The sequence below is a fragment of the Mandrillus leucophaeus genome, unplaced genomic scaffold, assembly GCF_000951045.1.
Source record: "Mandrillus leucophaeus isolate KB7577 unplaced genomic scaffold, Mleu.le_1.0 Scaffold56, whole genome shotgun sequence".
Classification (NCBI taxonomy): Eukaryota; Metazoa; Chordata; class Mammalia; order Primates; family Cercopithecidae; genus Mandrillus; species Mandrillus leucophaeus.
Genome location: NW_012106030.1, coordinates 7,219,334 through 7,234,304, shown reverse-complemented (window position 1 = coordinate 7,234,304; position 14,971 = coordinate 7,219,334). Strand labels below are relative to the sequence as shown.

General features: G+C 42.0%; 1 protein-coding gene and 1 pseudogene across 2 annotated transcripts in view; both read left to right on the top strand.

Moving 5' to 3' along the window:
• Positions 1-14,971, top strand: part of FAM65B (family with sequence similarity 65, member B) — a 287,827-nt gene that overhangs the window by 14,713 nt on the left and 258,143 nt on the right. The window lies entirely within an intron of this gene.
• On the top strand, positions 4,244-5,559 carry LOC105552505 (annotated as a pseudogene).

Below are 14,971 nucleotides of genomic sequence, written 5' to 3'. Positions count from 1 at the left end.
GAGCGCAGCCCCGGTTCCCACCCGCGCCTCTCCCTCCACACCTCCCCGCAAGCAGAGGAAGGAAGCTCCGGTCTCAGCCATCCCAGAGAGGGGCTCCCATGGTACCCTGGCGGGCTGAAGGGCTCAAGTGCCGCCAGAGTGGACGCCAAGGCTGGAGGCCAAGGAGGCACTGAGAGTGAGCGCTGCTAGCACATTGTCACCTCTCAGTATCAGGCATTGTGCCAGCTCCCCTATTGGGCATTATCTCACTTAATCCTCAGTCCAACCCTATAAGGTTGGTAATTGTATCCATTTTGCAAGTGAGAGGCTGAGGCTCAGAGAAGTTAAAGGACTTATTAAAAATCACAGGCCCTAGTGTGGCAGAACAGAGCCAACATTCAGACACAAGTCCAGAGCGGGTTTTCACTGCTAGAACTCTAGGACTCAAGCTCAAATCAATCAACTCCTAATTTTATGGTTCTTCCAGTGGCCACGCTGTCTAGTCAGAAAATGCACCCTACAATCTCTCTCCAAATCTCAAAACATGGGCCCGGTTGAAATGCACACAGCTCTGGGAGTCTCCTAGAGGCAGAACAAGGGCTGGCGATGTCTGAGGGCAGCTAAGGAGGTATTTGGAAATCTATTGGAAACTGCATCTTCCTGCGCTGTGCTGAATGTCCAGGTATCTGAGAATACAGTGAAGGAGAATTAACCGAATATTCAAATCTCTACAGAATGCCTACCTTGAGTCCCTGAATTCTTTTTTATGCAGGACGAGGGTGGTAGGGGCCACTCAGAAAGAAATCTGAACACGCAGAACCCTTGGACTTAGAGCTGGTGGTGGGGGTAGGGGGGTCGTAGGCAGCCAGCCCACTTCCAACGGACGGTGCCCACTACCTTTTCTTCTCAGAACCGAGCCAAGAAGGATGGCTCAGCGGCCCGACTGGAGCACCTCTGCCTTCCTCGGCTGCTGGGTGTGTCTCCAGGGATTCCTGTCCACAGAACTTGCCTCTTCCCTGTTGTTCAGTCGGTTTCCCAACCTGGGAGCGTCTGCGGATCACAGTATTTGAGAGGCTGGGCTGAGGTGGAGAAGAGGGTGGGGCAGGAGCACCTAAGTCGCTCAAGGATTTAGTGACTCATACCCAGGGAGGGGGGCCCTCTTTCTCCCCAGCATTTGGGGCGCTCAAGGCTGTTCCCACGCTTAGCGGAGGATGCCTCTGTCATCCCCCAAGGTGCCTGCTCAGAGTGTGCCAGCTGCAGCATGGCCACCACGAGGCCGGTTATGTATTTATTTCCTGCCAGAACTGAACCCCAAACGCTTTTCCTTCTGTGCTGTGCGTGAAAGAAACAGAAACCGCTGCACAGCATGTCTATATTTAGACCCTGGGCCCTGACCCTCCCACAGAGGTCAGCTTGTAGACTTTTCTTTCGGAGCCTGGGGATGGGTTTGTACTTCACCCTCGAGCGCCTCCCCCTGGGAACCCGCAGAGGGCTGGGTGGCTCCGCAGTCCTGTGTGCTAAGTGCTTTTCTTCGCTTCTCGGTGCTTGGGCCGTCTTGTAAGCAAAAGTAGGTGAATTGAATCCACCCCTACGCGATTGTCGTTTGCATTAAGAGAATGCACGTGGAAATCTTTCGTGAGCTATGCAGTATCACCCAAATTACTTTTTATTATTGTTTTAAAAATAGAATGCATCAGCAAGTTCTTTATGAGCTTACTTTTTTGTTTTAACATTTGGAAATTGGAGCAGCTACTTATAGGAGACTTGCGGATCCCAGAATGTGCCGTTTACCTGAGTGGTTTCTTTTGCACTTGCTGTGTCAGGACTTGTGAGGCCGGTGATGTCAGCAAATCAGCAAACAGACTCACACCTGAGCAGCCCGGGAGTGGTCTAGGGCCTGTGGAGCAAGCCAGAGTGGCCTCTTCTCAGCCTCCTCTCCACTGGAGAGCACTTGAGTTATTATTTGTTTCCTCCAGACCTCAGCCTCTTATCTCCTGCCAAATTCCTTTCAGAGGCCTTCGTGCTGTATGCCCCAAGATTTTCCTCTGTTTACCTTCTTTAAAGTTGGCATGGTCTTGAATTTTAGACCACCGTAATCTCCATCTGACAGTGAACGTTCACAAATTCAAAGAAATTGCAGGATTCATATTATGAAATTCATGTAAATGATTTCTTTGTGAGTACACATAAAACTCCTTTCTCTAATATACAGAAAAAGAAAAATGTACAGCTGCTCAGGGTAACAAAGTATTGCCTTCTAGAAATTCTCAGGCTTCTTGTCTTTAAGGATAAACAGGAAGCATTTATAATTAGTGTCTCCGTTGTTTGCATATTGAGCTTCCAAAATGCTTTAGAAGGTTCATCTTTTCAATCCGCCCTTCACAGTCCTTTATTTTTCATTTGCTAAGCAGAGGTAAACTTGAAACCATCTCTATGTGACTTATCATAAATCCAATTAGTGAGACCTCAAATAATGAACTTGGCTCTCATTTATACACGTGACAAAATGTATACCTAAATAAATATCTAATAAAAGTTCCCTAATAGCAAAATACCATGAAGAGAAGCAATTTTCCTCTCTTTTTCACACGATGGCTCTAATTAATCATACAGTACAGAAAAATAAGAAACCTTTTATGTAGCTTTTAGTGGTTTTGTTCATTTAGTTTCCATCTGTGAGTAGCATTCATTTATAAACCTGTCTTGCTGAGCATGATACTTTTAAAAATGACTTGCTTGTGACTCAAAAACAAAAAACCCAACAATCTTTGTAACTTTTAATCTCATGCAATTTCTTCAGTTTCTTTTGTTGGTGAATACACGTACAACTTGGTTTTGAAATACCATCAAAGCACAACCAAATCATCCCTTGGAGTCGTGAAGAAGCTCATCCATGTATCACAGTCTTCTGGTCAAGCCCATATTTCAGTGTCTCCTACAGCTTTGATTCTTGACCTCTAAGAAAACCCACTCTCTCACTCTTCCTGAACAGTTGCTCACTAGAGGACTAAGTGAAGGGAAAGATTGCTCCTTAAAGTGAAAAAACAATGTTTTCCAAAGCCGTGTTGAATACGCATATTCATTATATCACAGGAAGTTTTTCTTTTAAACCTAATGTGCATTTTCTTTAATTTGTATGGTTTTCTCAAGTTCAACATTCAGTTTTCGTTTTAATCAGTTATATTCTAAAAACAATGAAATTTTTTTCTCCTTAGAAGTTCAATTTAAATTAAAAAGAACTTTTGTTTTTCCCTTCTTTTAAGGCACAAATAGTGCTGGGAGGGGGCGAGGGTAAACTTCTTTATCTGTCCCTGTCATTTTTTTTTTTTTTTTTAAAGGTCCTGTTGCTTTTATACTTCTAACCCTAAAAAAGCCTTGTCATGCACCCAGTCTTCCCCTAGCTCTGGGCTTCCAGAGCACTGTTATTCAACAGAGAGTTTCTATGTAAATCCAAAGTACTATCTCCAAATAGCAGAAACCTTACCACCACAGGCTCTTATTGGAATTTGTCTGGAAGAATCCTAAAGCTAAATAAATAGAAGCTTCTAAATTACCTTTTTCCCCCCTTGAGTAGATCAAATTCTTAGAACTCCTGCCACCCACCAGTACACCAGGACCTGTGGGTGGGAGCGGGCGTGAGGCAGAGAGGGCTTCCTGTTACCATTAAATGGTAAGAGAGACCTCTACATATCAACTATGACCTCTTTTTCTTGACTCTTCTCCCGTCCATTTAGTGTGAATATTTGAAGGTTAAACTGAGCATGGCCCCACATGTCTGATTGCTCACCCATCGACATACAACCTGAAGTCACAAATTTGGCTTCAGAGAATGTTGTGGAGCCGAAAGGATGGCAACTTCAATTTTCAATAAATAACTAGAAACAGAGAAAATAGCTTTCCAAGTCATCAAAGAAAACCCATGGTGAGAAGGATATCAATGGATTAAAACAGGCATAGAGAGGAAACTGAAGGCAAAGCATTGACAAAATCTAGAAACGATGATCAGCCTCAGCTAAATCTGATACTCACCTGCTCCGTGGACAGAGTAGGGAAGCAGCAGTTACAAGTTATGAGAAACAGCGCTGCAGTATTGTCGGGAGGCAAGGTGAGGGCTTTCCTTCCTCTTTGAGGGTCAGTTGGCAGTCTGGGGGCACACTGCTTCCAAAACGACACAGAACTGTAAACCTTTAACAATGGTTTAAAAATCTGCATGCTTCTGCTCTGTTGCCTGCCACCGCTGCCTGACAGAGTGGTTCACTGCACTATGAAGACAGGCTCCAGATGCTTAGAACTAGTGCCTCCAATCCCAGATGCTAGGTCCGGCAAAGGCTCCATGGTTCTGGCCTATGGTGGTGGCCTGGACACCTCCTGCATCCTCGTGTGGATGAAGGAACAAGGCTATGACGTCATTGCCTACCTGGCCAACACTGGCCAGAAGGAAGACTTCGAGGAAGCCAGGAAGGCGGCACTGAAACTTGTGGCCAAACAGGTGTTCACTGAGGATGTCATCAGGGAGTTTGTGGAGGAGTTCATCTGGCTGGCCATCCAGTCCAGCACACTGTGTGAGGACTGCTGCCTCCTGGGCACCCCTCTCGCCAGGTCCTGCATTGCCAGCAAACAAGTGGAAATCGTCCAGTGGGAGAGGGTGCCCACGGCACCACGGGTAAGGGGAACAATCAGGTCCAGTTTGAGCTCATCTGGTACTCGCTGGCCTTCCCTCACAGATAAAGGTCATTGAACTCTGGAGGATGCCCGAGTTCTATAACCAGTTCAAGGGCAGTAATGAGCTGATGGAATACGCAAAGCAACACGGGATTCCCATTCCTGTCACTCCCAAGAACCCGTGGAGCATGGACGAGAACCTCATGCATATCAGCCAGGAGGCTGGAACCCTGGAGAACCCCAAGAACCAAGTGCCTCCAGGTCTCTACACGAAGACCCAGGAACCGGCCAAAGCCCTCAACACCCCTGACATCCTCGAGATCGAGTTTAAAAAACGGTCCCTGTGAAGGGACCAGCGTAAAGGGTCCCCGTGAAGGTGACCAACGTCAAGGATGGTTCCACCCACCAGACCTCCTTGGAGTTCTTCATGTACCTGAACGAAGTCGCGGGCAAGCACGGTGTGGGATGTACTGACATCATGGAGAACCGCTTCACTGGAATGAAGGCCCGAGGTATCTATGAGACCCCAGCAGGCACCATCCTTTACCACACTCATTTAGACATCGCGGCCTTCACCATGGACCAGGCAGGAGGTGCACAAAATCAAACAAGGCCTGGGCTTGAAATTTGCTGAGCTTGAAATTTGCCGGTTTCCAGCACAGCCCTGAGTGTGAATTTGTCCGCCACTGCATCGCCAAGTCCTAGGACTGAGTAGAAGGGAAAGCGCAGGTGTCCGTCCTCAAGGGCCAGGTGTACATCCTTAGCCGGGAGTCCCCACTGTCTCCCTACAACGAGGAGCTCGTAAGCATGAACGCGCAGGGTGATTATGAACCAATTGATGCCACCGGGTTCATCGACATCAATTCCCTCAGGCTGAAAGAGTATCATTGCCTCCTGAGCAAGGTCACTGCCAAATAGACCACTGTACAATGAGGAGCTGGGGCCTCCTCACTTTGCAGCTACCCCAAGTACAGGTGCTAAATGTTGTGATAATTTGTAATTGTGACTTGTTCTTCCCAGCTGGTAGCGTAGTGGGGCTACCAGGCCCCAGCTTTTTCCCTGGTCCCCTGAAGCCTGCAAACATCGTCATTGAAGGGAAGAGTGGGGGGCAGCTGTGGTGGGTAGCTATAAAATGGCAATTAAAAGATACACTAGTAAAAAAATTGACTGCTCTGAAAACGAGTCTACTGGGCAGTGACATTCACATTTCTGAAATTAATGCATACTCTATTTGCATTTTCTCTTTTTCCTGTCATCATCTTTGTCAATTAGTAAATAAATCCCTAAAGCTTGTAAATATTATTTTGGGCTAGCCATGGTTGCACCATCATGCCTGTAATCCCAAAACTTTGGGAGGTAGTGGGGAGAGGACTGCTTGAGCCCATGAGTTCAAGTCCAGCCTGGACAACACAGTGGCACTCTTATCCCTACAAAAAAATCAAAAACTTAGCTGGGTGTGGTGGCACACACCTGTAGTCTAGCTACTCAGGAGGCTGAGGTGGGAGGATGGTTTAAGCCTAGGAGTTTGAGGCTGCAGTGAGCTGTGAACACACCCCACTCCAGCCTGGGTACCACATTAGTTATATGTGTTATGTTAAAAAGAAATATTTGTCCTTATGAATTAATGATTAAGCAAACTGTATATCCATACAATGAGATATGACTAAGCAATAAAAACAAATGAACTGATGCATGCAATCACATGGATTATTCTCAATGCATTATCCTAAGTGAAAGAAGCCAGACTCAAAAGGCTACATACTGTATGATACCACTCATAAGACAGTCTGGAAAAGACAAAACTATTAGGACAGAAAGCAAATCATTGGTTGCCAAGGGCTGGGTAGAGAGGTTGACTACGGAGGCATGAGGAAACTTTTTTCATATGATGTAACTCTTCTGTATCTTGATTGTGGTGGCGGTTACACTACTGTATACATTTGTTACAACTTGTAGAACTGCGCACTAAAAAGGGCTAATTTTACTCCATGTAAATTATACCTAAAAACAAGTGTATCTAATTCCATCAAATTGATGGGTTCATTTGTACATAGTTACAGACCTTTTTTTTTTTTAAGTTTAATATTTATCTTTCCCCTGGCACCAACTTTCTCTTATAAACCAATTACTTGATCTGAAGCATTAAGGAATTTAGGATTGTTTCATGTAATAGGGTGGATTTCAATCTGGTCTCTCACTGACTCAGACTATAGACAAACTCCTCAGCTAAATGTTGGGACCCTCCACAGTCTTGCCACATTTGCCACAACTTTAATTTCCTTTTTTTTAAAATCTTAAAATTTTTTTTTTTTTTAAATTCTATAGGTTTTCTTGGGAACAGGCGGGATTTGGTTACATAAGTAAGTTCTTTAGTGGTGATCTGTGAGATTTTGACTCATCAATCGAGGAGTATACACTGAACCCAATTTGTAGTCTTTTATCCCTCAACCCCTTCCCACCCTTTCCCTCTGAGTCCCCAAAATTCTTTGTGTCTTTCTTATGCCTTTGCATCCTCATAGCTTAGCTCCCACTTATGAGTGAGAATATATAATGTTTGGTTTTCCATTCCTGAGTTACTTCACTTAGAATAATAGTCTCCAATCTCCCCCAGGTCGCTGTGAATGCCATTAAGTCATTCCTTTTTATAGCTGAGTAGTATTCATCGTGTATGTATACCACAATTTCTTTATCCACTCATTGATCGATGGGCATTTGGGTGCCACAACCTTAATTTCTATAATCCCCTTGCATGATCCTTCTTCTTAAACAGAGCTGGTCTCCTCACTGCCTCTAGCACTCAAAGCTCATACCTTTTTTCATATAGTCACCCTGTCCAGAAATGCATTCCTCTCCTTTCTTCTTCCTCCTCCTCATCTCACTTCTATCATCAATAAATACTCACGAAATGAGCACTGTCCTATATGTAAAGGAAACAAAGATTAAACTAGCTGGACACAGTGGCTCACACCTGTAATCCCAGCACTTTGGGAGACCAAGGTGGGTGGATCACCTGAGGTCAGGAGTTCGAGACCAGCCCGGCCAACATAATAAAACCCCATCTCTACTAAAAATACAAAAAAAGTAGCCAGGCATGGTAGTGGGCACCTGTAATCCCAACTACTTGGGAGGCTGAGGCAGGAGAATCGCTTGAACCCAGGAGGCGGAGGGTGCCGTGAGCCAAGATCACGACACTGCACTCCAGCCTGGGCAACAGAGAGAGACTCCGTCTAAAAAAAAAAAAGAAAAGAAAAGAAAAGAAAAAAATTAAACTAGACATGAACTTTGTCCCCAAAGAGCTTCCAGGAAATAGGACTTATAACAGCATGTTAAAAGTTGTTTTGACAATATTATTTGTGAATTTTATTTTCTTTTATCTCATTGGGACTATCTAATTTTGGACATTGAATACCTGTTTGGTAGTACGCGGGTGAGGCAGAGATTAAGGATTAATAAATGGTTTGGACTAGAGGTTGTTAGACTTTTGGAAGTGACAACTAGACATTAGGATATCAAAAATCAGAGATTGCCAGTATCAGAAAGGAACTGGTGGGTGGAGATACCTTGTGGAATCTCATTACAAATGGCAGATACATCCATCTTAATCTATGTTGATGCTCTCATTCACAGTAAGAATCAGGATGAATATCAGATTGACTTATTGGATAGCACAGGGAAAATTTACTCTTGAAGAAGCCTAATTAATTGCAATAAGCAGATTCTAGGAGGAAAAATATAACCTATCTCAGGAAGGCTCCTGCATGTTTTATTTCAAATCCTGCTTAGTTGTGTTTTCATTCTTTAACTAACTCAGAAGGATCTTTTGGCTGAGGGAAAAGTGTTCTTTTTTTTCTTGCAGAATTTTCACTAACACATAAGGAGACATTCTGCTTGTTTATTATAAACTATTTACTTGGTTGTTTATTCCAACAATAGCAAATTAACATTGTCCAGAAAAACCTTTAATACTAGCTGATTTTTAATAAGACATATTGTAATACATAATCTTGGAAATAATTTTTAAAGTAAAGAACAATACAAATGAGACATAAAAATATCCTGTAATCCCACTATCCAGATATAACTATTAATATTTTGAAGTATGACTTCCTAGTCTTTTGTTTATATACATATTATGTATATAATTTGGTATATATACATATTTTGGTAATCTTCTTTCAATTAATGTAATATAAAAATATCCCCATGATAACAAGAATTCTTCAAAAAACTGGATTTTTAATATGGTAGCTATAGTATATCATCATACTTATTCACATCTTTTTCTTTTTTCTTTTTTTTCTTTCTCTCTTTTTTTTTATTTTTTTGAGACAGAGTCTTACTCTGTTGCCCAGGCTGGAATGCAGTGGCACAATCTTGGCTCACTACAACCTCTGCCTCCTGAGTCCAAGTGATTCTCCTGCCTCAGCCTCCCAAGTAGCCGGGACTACAGGCGCGTGCCACCACGCCCGGCTCATTTTTTGTATTTTTAGTAGAGATGGGGTTTTTCACCGTGTTAGCCAGGATAGTCTTGATCTCCTGACCTCGTGATATGCCCGCCTCAGAGCCTCCCAGAGTACTGGGATTACAGGCATGAGCCACTGTGCCTGGCTGACATCTCTTTCTAACTTTTCACTAGAATTAATATCTTTATACAATTATTAGCTATGTTCCTGATTATTTTCATAGAAAAGACTGCTTGATGTTTGATCCTAGAGTATAAATCAAAGGGCATACATTTTTTAAGGCTCCTAATACATATTGCTAAATTGCCTTCCTTGAAAGTGGTAATAATTTATTCTGAGAACATTACAGTATGCCTGCTTTCCTAACAACTATGCCACATATTAAGAGTATTTATGTTAAAAATATATGCATTTGTCAAATGTGGAACCATTTGGGCATCAACAAGAATAATGCTTGCAATGGGTTAAAATACATCCAATATAAAAATCTATGAATTCCTAATGAAACACAAAACATCACTGCTCACCTTTGAAGGTTGCCAGGACACTAATTTGTTATTCTAAATATATATTTTAAAGAGATTGATCACATATTTGTTCTTTCTTTCCTGTTTGAACTGTATTTCAAGCTAACTAAATAGATGATGAGAAAATCCCAGCTAATAGGTATATAAATAATAATAAAACTTATACCATCACTATTTTGCAATCCTCATGAAATGATGGATGGAGACAATGATCATCAATAGATATCCACACTCTCAATGAAAGGTTATTGGGGAACTTTATAATAGAGAATTCCAACTGACATTACCTGTACCCGCAAATCAATCTTAATATCACGTTAAGGAGGACAACTAGGCACGTGCTTCAAGATTTGATTAATATAGCATCATACAGTGTCACCTATTATCTTGCCAAAAATAGAACTGGGATTTAATCAACTCTAATCTAATCTAGATCTTACTACTAGTTTACAGGAAATCCTAGGAATGGAAATAAGTTAGGCAGCACTGGAGGAAGCAATTAGTGCAAACCAAAATGTGGAAAATTCTACAGGGCAAATGATAGATTTTTAAAATAAATACATTGTGTTTGTTGGAAGGGGTCAGAGGTATAATCAAACAATTGGTTAAGGAGAGTTCTATGTAGAAAAAATATCTGCTTTTAAAGGAGAAAGAAAAACTGGACAATAAAATCTTATTTATTACCTATTTGAAATCTAATAGTATTCAATGAATATCATATGCAAACTGTTTTGGTGGTAGATTATTCTGTATACGAGAGGGTTTGCTTCTGTCAAAATTTAAAACATTTTCTTTGTTTCTGATTTTCCAAGAGGAACATATTTCAATTTGCTCTTTTCACGTAAAGCATTAGGAAAAAGTCTTCTGAGCTAACCAAGATCATTTATTACATTTGAAATTGCAAGGTCAATTCAGGCACTCTGGGTAGTAACCATCAGGTGGTGCTGCTTTACAGCTTTTCTCAACCCAACATGAAACACTTCAGACTTTGAAATAAGCAAGGAGGTAAGAGTAGTCACAGGAAACTGATACAGTCACCAAATACTTAAGCTCAATGCTATGGCTTCCCTAGGTGATATTATGAAATTACTTGTATTTCTATGTTCGTCCTACCTGTTGTCATCCCTTCATCCCTCAGTACTTAGAGATTTTAAGCAGAAATGTGTTTTAACTATTCTACTAAGAACCAAAATACCAATTTTGAGCTTCCAAGAGAATATTTCCGTCATAGGAGTCTTAAAGACTTTACAGAACTTTTCATTTTCCTTTTGAAACCAGTGCAAGGCCACGGGGCTGTGCCGGGGTCCACTCCGTCACTTTGCTGGTTCCTGCATTCCCATCTGTCAAAAAACTGTTGTGAGCTAACTGAGCTCCCACACCACAACTACCACTCTCCTGGGTTAAAACACAAGAACAGTGAATCACAACCTGGCCCTCTGGGCGTTTGCCACTTGGTTACTCCTGAACAAATTAGAGAACAAGTAAGAACTAAAACTGAAGGGCACTGAATAAGGGTCATAGGGGTGGTCAGGTGAGACCAGAGGGCCAGAAGGGCTTTGTGGAAGAGGGAACACCTGAATTAAGTCTTAAATAGATGGGTTGATTTGAATACATACCAAAAGGAAGAAAATCTGGGGAGCATCAGCAAATGTGTGCATAAACTGCTAACTCAAAGCCCGTAAGCAGGCAACAGAAATAAGCAGGCAATCTAGATATAAGACAGTAAAGAATGGGGAGGACTGTGGCAAACAACTGAGCTTTTGCTTGACCTAAAAGGCATTTATGCCATTTTTCTTTTTTTCTTTTGAGACAGAGTCTGTCACCCAGGCTGGAGTGCAGTGGCGCAATCTCAGCTTAGTGCAACGTCCGCCTCCTGGGTTCAAGTGATTTTCATGCCTCAGCCTCCCACATAACTGGTATTACCTGGTTAATTTTTGTATTTTTAATAGAGATGGTGTTTCACCATGTTGGCCAGGCTGGTCTTGAACTCCTGACCTCAGATGATCCAAAGTGCTGGGATTACAGGCATGCGCCACCGTGCCCAGTGCCATTTCTTTTAACACTGTTCCAGTCCCTACCTCCCCACAAAGTGCCTGCCAGCTGGCTGCATGCTGGTTTGCAATCTCTGGGAGAGGCTGGCTACTTTCTTTAGATCTTTTGTTTCCCTATGTTTTCAACTTACCATGTCTAAGTGAAGCCCCCAGAACGTGACTCCCCAAGAAGATGTGTACAACGAGAGGGTCTTTCTCCCTAGCTTTTATTCCTGGAATGTTTTAGAAACCCAGAACTAAAATTGGAATTAATAAATTTTTCTAATTATGAGATAGAAAAGCAGAAGTAACAAGAGTTTGAAATTTTAATGTCAGAGCTTTTTTGATGAATGTTCATAATTATAGCAAGGGAAAAAGTGATGAATCAGTTGAGGGAACTTTATTATCATCAGACACAAGACTTTTGTCGTGTGTTGCTTGTGATGCTAACTCCATCTCTAGTTACTTAATGTTCCCAGATTCGTGACTATTTTGTCATTCAAAGATCAAACACTTTATTTTCCTGCCTTCTCTTTCCTCTTAGGTATTTCAGCAGCAATTAAGTCATGCTGTGGAATGCTTAAGTGCAGTAACAAATGTCATGAAAAGTGAACATACAGCTAATTTTACTTCTCATGAATAGAGTTCCTGTGGTTTCACTTCAAGACTAATGGAGGGGATGCATTCCATCCTTATTCTCTACTTTAAATCTCTGAGATTAGCTTCAGGGATCCAGCTTCCATTCGGCCTAAATTTTTCAACTTTGTGGGCTTATTCCATATAGTTCTGATCTATTGTTGATGCCGTATGCCTCAGGAACTACTGGAATGAATTGTTATTTTTTTATTCATTTTTAGAATTGCATTTTTAGGGCTGGGTGCAGTGGCTCACACCTGTAATCCCAGCACTTTGGGAGCCTGAGGCAGGTACATCACCTGAGGTCAGGAGTTCGAGACCAGCCTGACCAACATGGTAAAACCCCCATGTCTACTAAAAATACAAAAAAAATTAGCTGGGTGTGGTGGCACATGCCTGTAGTCCCAGCTACTCGGGAGGCTGAGGCTGGAGAATGGCTTGAACCCGGGAGGAGGGAGGTTGCAGTGAGCCAAGATCACGCCATTGCACTCCAGCCTGGGTGACAGAGAGAGACTCCGTTAAAAAACAAAACAAAAACCCAGTATTTTTAAGGGAAGGCTTTCCAACCGTGATTAACTTCATTTTCTCTAGGCCCATGAAAGACCTCCTCCTCCTTCTCCACCTCCCTCTACAATATATAAGTATGCTACAAAACCTCCCTGAAAAGCTAAAGAAATGTACTTTGGGAGGAATAAGCAGGAGAGGGACCTCCTTTATTTCCCAATTACTATAATACTATTTGGCATCAATTAGTAAACAGGGTTTGAAAAGGAAATAAGGATTTGGTAAAAGTGACTGAACTGTCCCACAGTTTATACAGAATCAGGAGGATCCTATGAATTTCCCACTGGGTTAAAAACATGACACCATCCAAAGAGACAGCATGCCCACTAGAGCCGTGTAGACGGTCGTAAACACCGTTTCACTAGGCTGCACAGATGATGCCGCTCTTCCCTTCACCTCCCAGCCTGTCGAAAAGGTTTTGTTATTTTCTACTCATTTCAGAAGCTGATGTGTAAATGGTGTGTATGTCTGTTGCCATGACAACCCAGCAGCAATTGGCCTGGGCTTCTTACAGAGTACAAATGTGCTCTTGACATGATGCTTATCAGACTTTGCCAGACAATTTTCCCTCCTGGATTCACACAAAAGGTTTCGAAGACTCCTAACTGCATTTAGAGGAGAGACAGGCTGAAATCTCGCACTTGGCTCACGTGAATGATGAAGCTCTAAAGCTCTGATCCCCTGCTGAAGTCATCGTGTTCTAGTCTATCATTTCAGTACACTGGTGGCAACTCTGTATAATTAAAGAGGACCAAGTATAAATGCAGCAAAAAAAATCTTGCTGATTACTGGAACTGGGCTTTTGTTGATGTTTTAGGTGACACATAACCATCTCTGCATTTAATAAAAGGTCACTGTGAGTGCGTGTGTTCTTATTCCTATTTTGGCTTGTCAGATTTGTGTGTAGGTGCCATACCAAGAGAAAAACAAAACACAACAATGCAAACAAACTGAATGATCCCTCGGGCCCTTCTCACACACTTGTGGGCTCTGTTTTGTCCTTGTCCCTAGTGACCAAAAGATTTCAGCTCATAATAATTTGTGCCATGTTACACACAACTTTTGATCATTTAGGGATGGACTGTGGTCTGTCTAAATGTTGGAGCTCTTTGGTGCCTTCATTTCTCCTCCTTGTCCTTCCCACTACTGCTGTATCTGCCATTTTGCCAGCATCTCTTTCAGAGGCCATATAGAGGAAATGAAACACACATTGGTTAATTTGACACTTATTAGCACCCCTCCAAAGGGTTTTATTAGGACAATGGGAACTAGTGAAATGACTTGTGGGGATTATCTGTGGTTCATGCCAACCCTGTTTCCAGAATCATGTGCACTCTGTAGTTGGCTCTGTTTTGAAATAACTTCTATTAGTTATCTCATTAATCCAATAAGGTAACTCATGAAATCAAATAAATACCAGCTGCTTCTTTAAAAAGAAATCTTTGTACCTCTCAAAAAATGAGAGCTATTGAAATGTGAGGTAGAAAAGACTACAGGATATTTCAAGGTGATTGTAGTTTTCTTTGGATCCTACTTACCAGTTGCAAGTTGACCCGCTGAAAGGAAAATTAACTACATTAGGATTCAGCCACAAATGTCAGCCATGTCTTCAAGCAAGTGGTTTAAAGCTCACAGATTTCAGTTCCCTCATCTGTAAAATAAGAGAATCGGACAACATTAATTCTAAGGTCTGCTCCAGGCCTAAAATTCTGTTTCCCTCCGGGAATTCTGGAAAACCTAAGCCCCAACCTTGCTGATGCATTTTGATAAATTAGGATTAAAAAATACTAGGGGTAGCCATAAGAGAGAATCATCAAAAAAAAAAAAAAAAAAAATCAACATTGATGCCCCTTCCAGGCCTAAATTTTTGGCCTGCTTCCCAAAACTTCCCTCTACCTCCATCTCTTTACCTAACTCCTCACTCCATATTCTTTTAAAATAAAAAGGCAACGAAGAAACTGCAAGTGTCTGGCTTGAATTATTAGCTTCCTTAAATTCAACGTGCCTATTGTAGAAAGGAGTTTAACATGGAGTGGGAGACTGAACTACAGGAACTCCAAGCACCATTTCAACACTCACTTTCTGATTTGAAAATGTGATATTAATTATA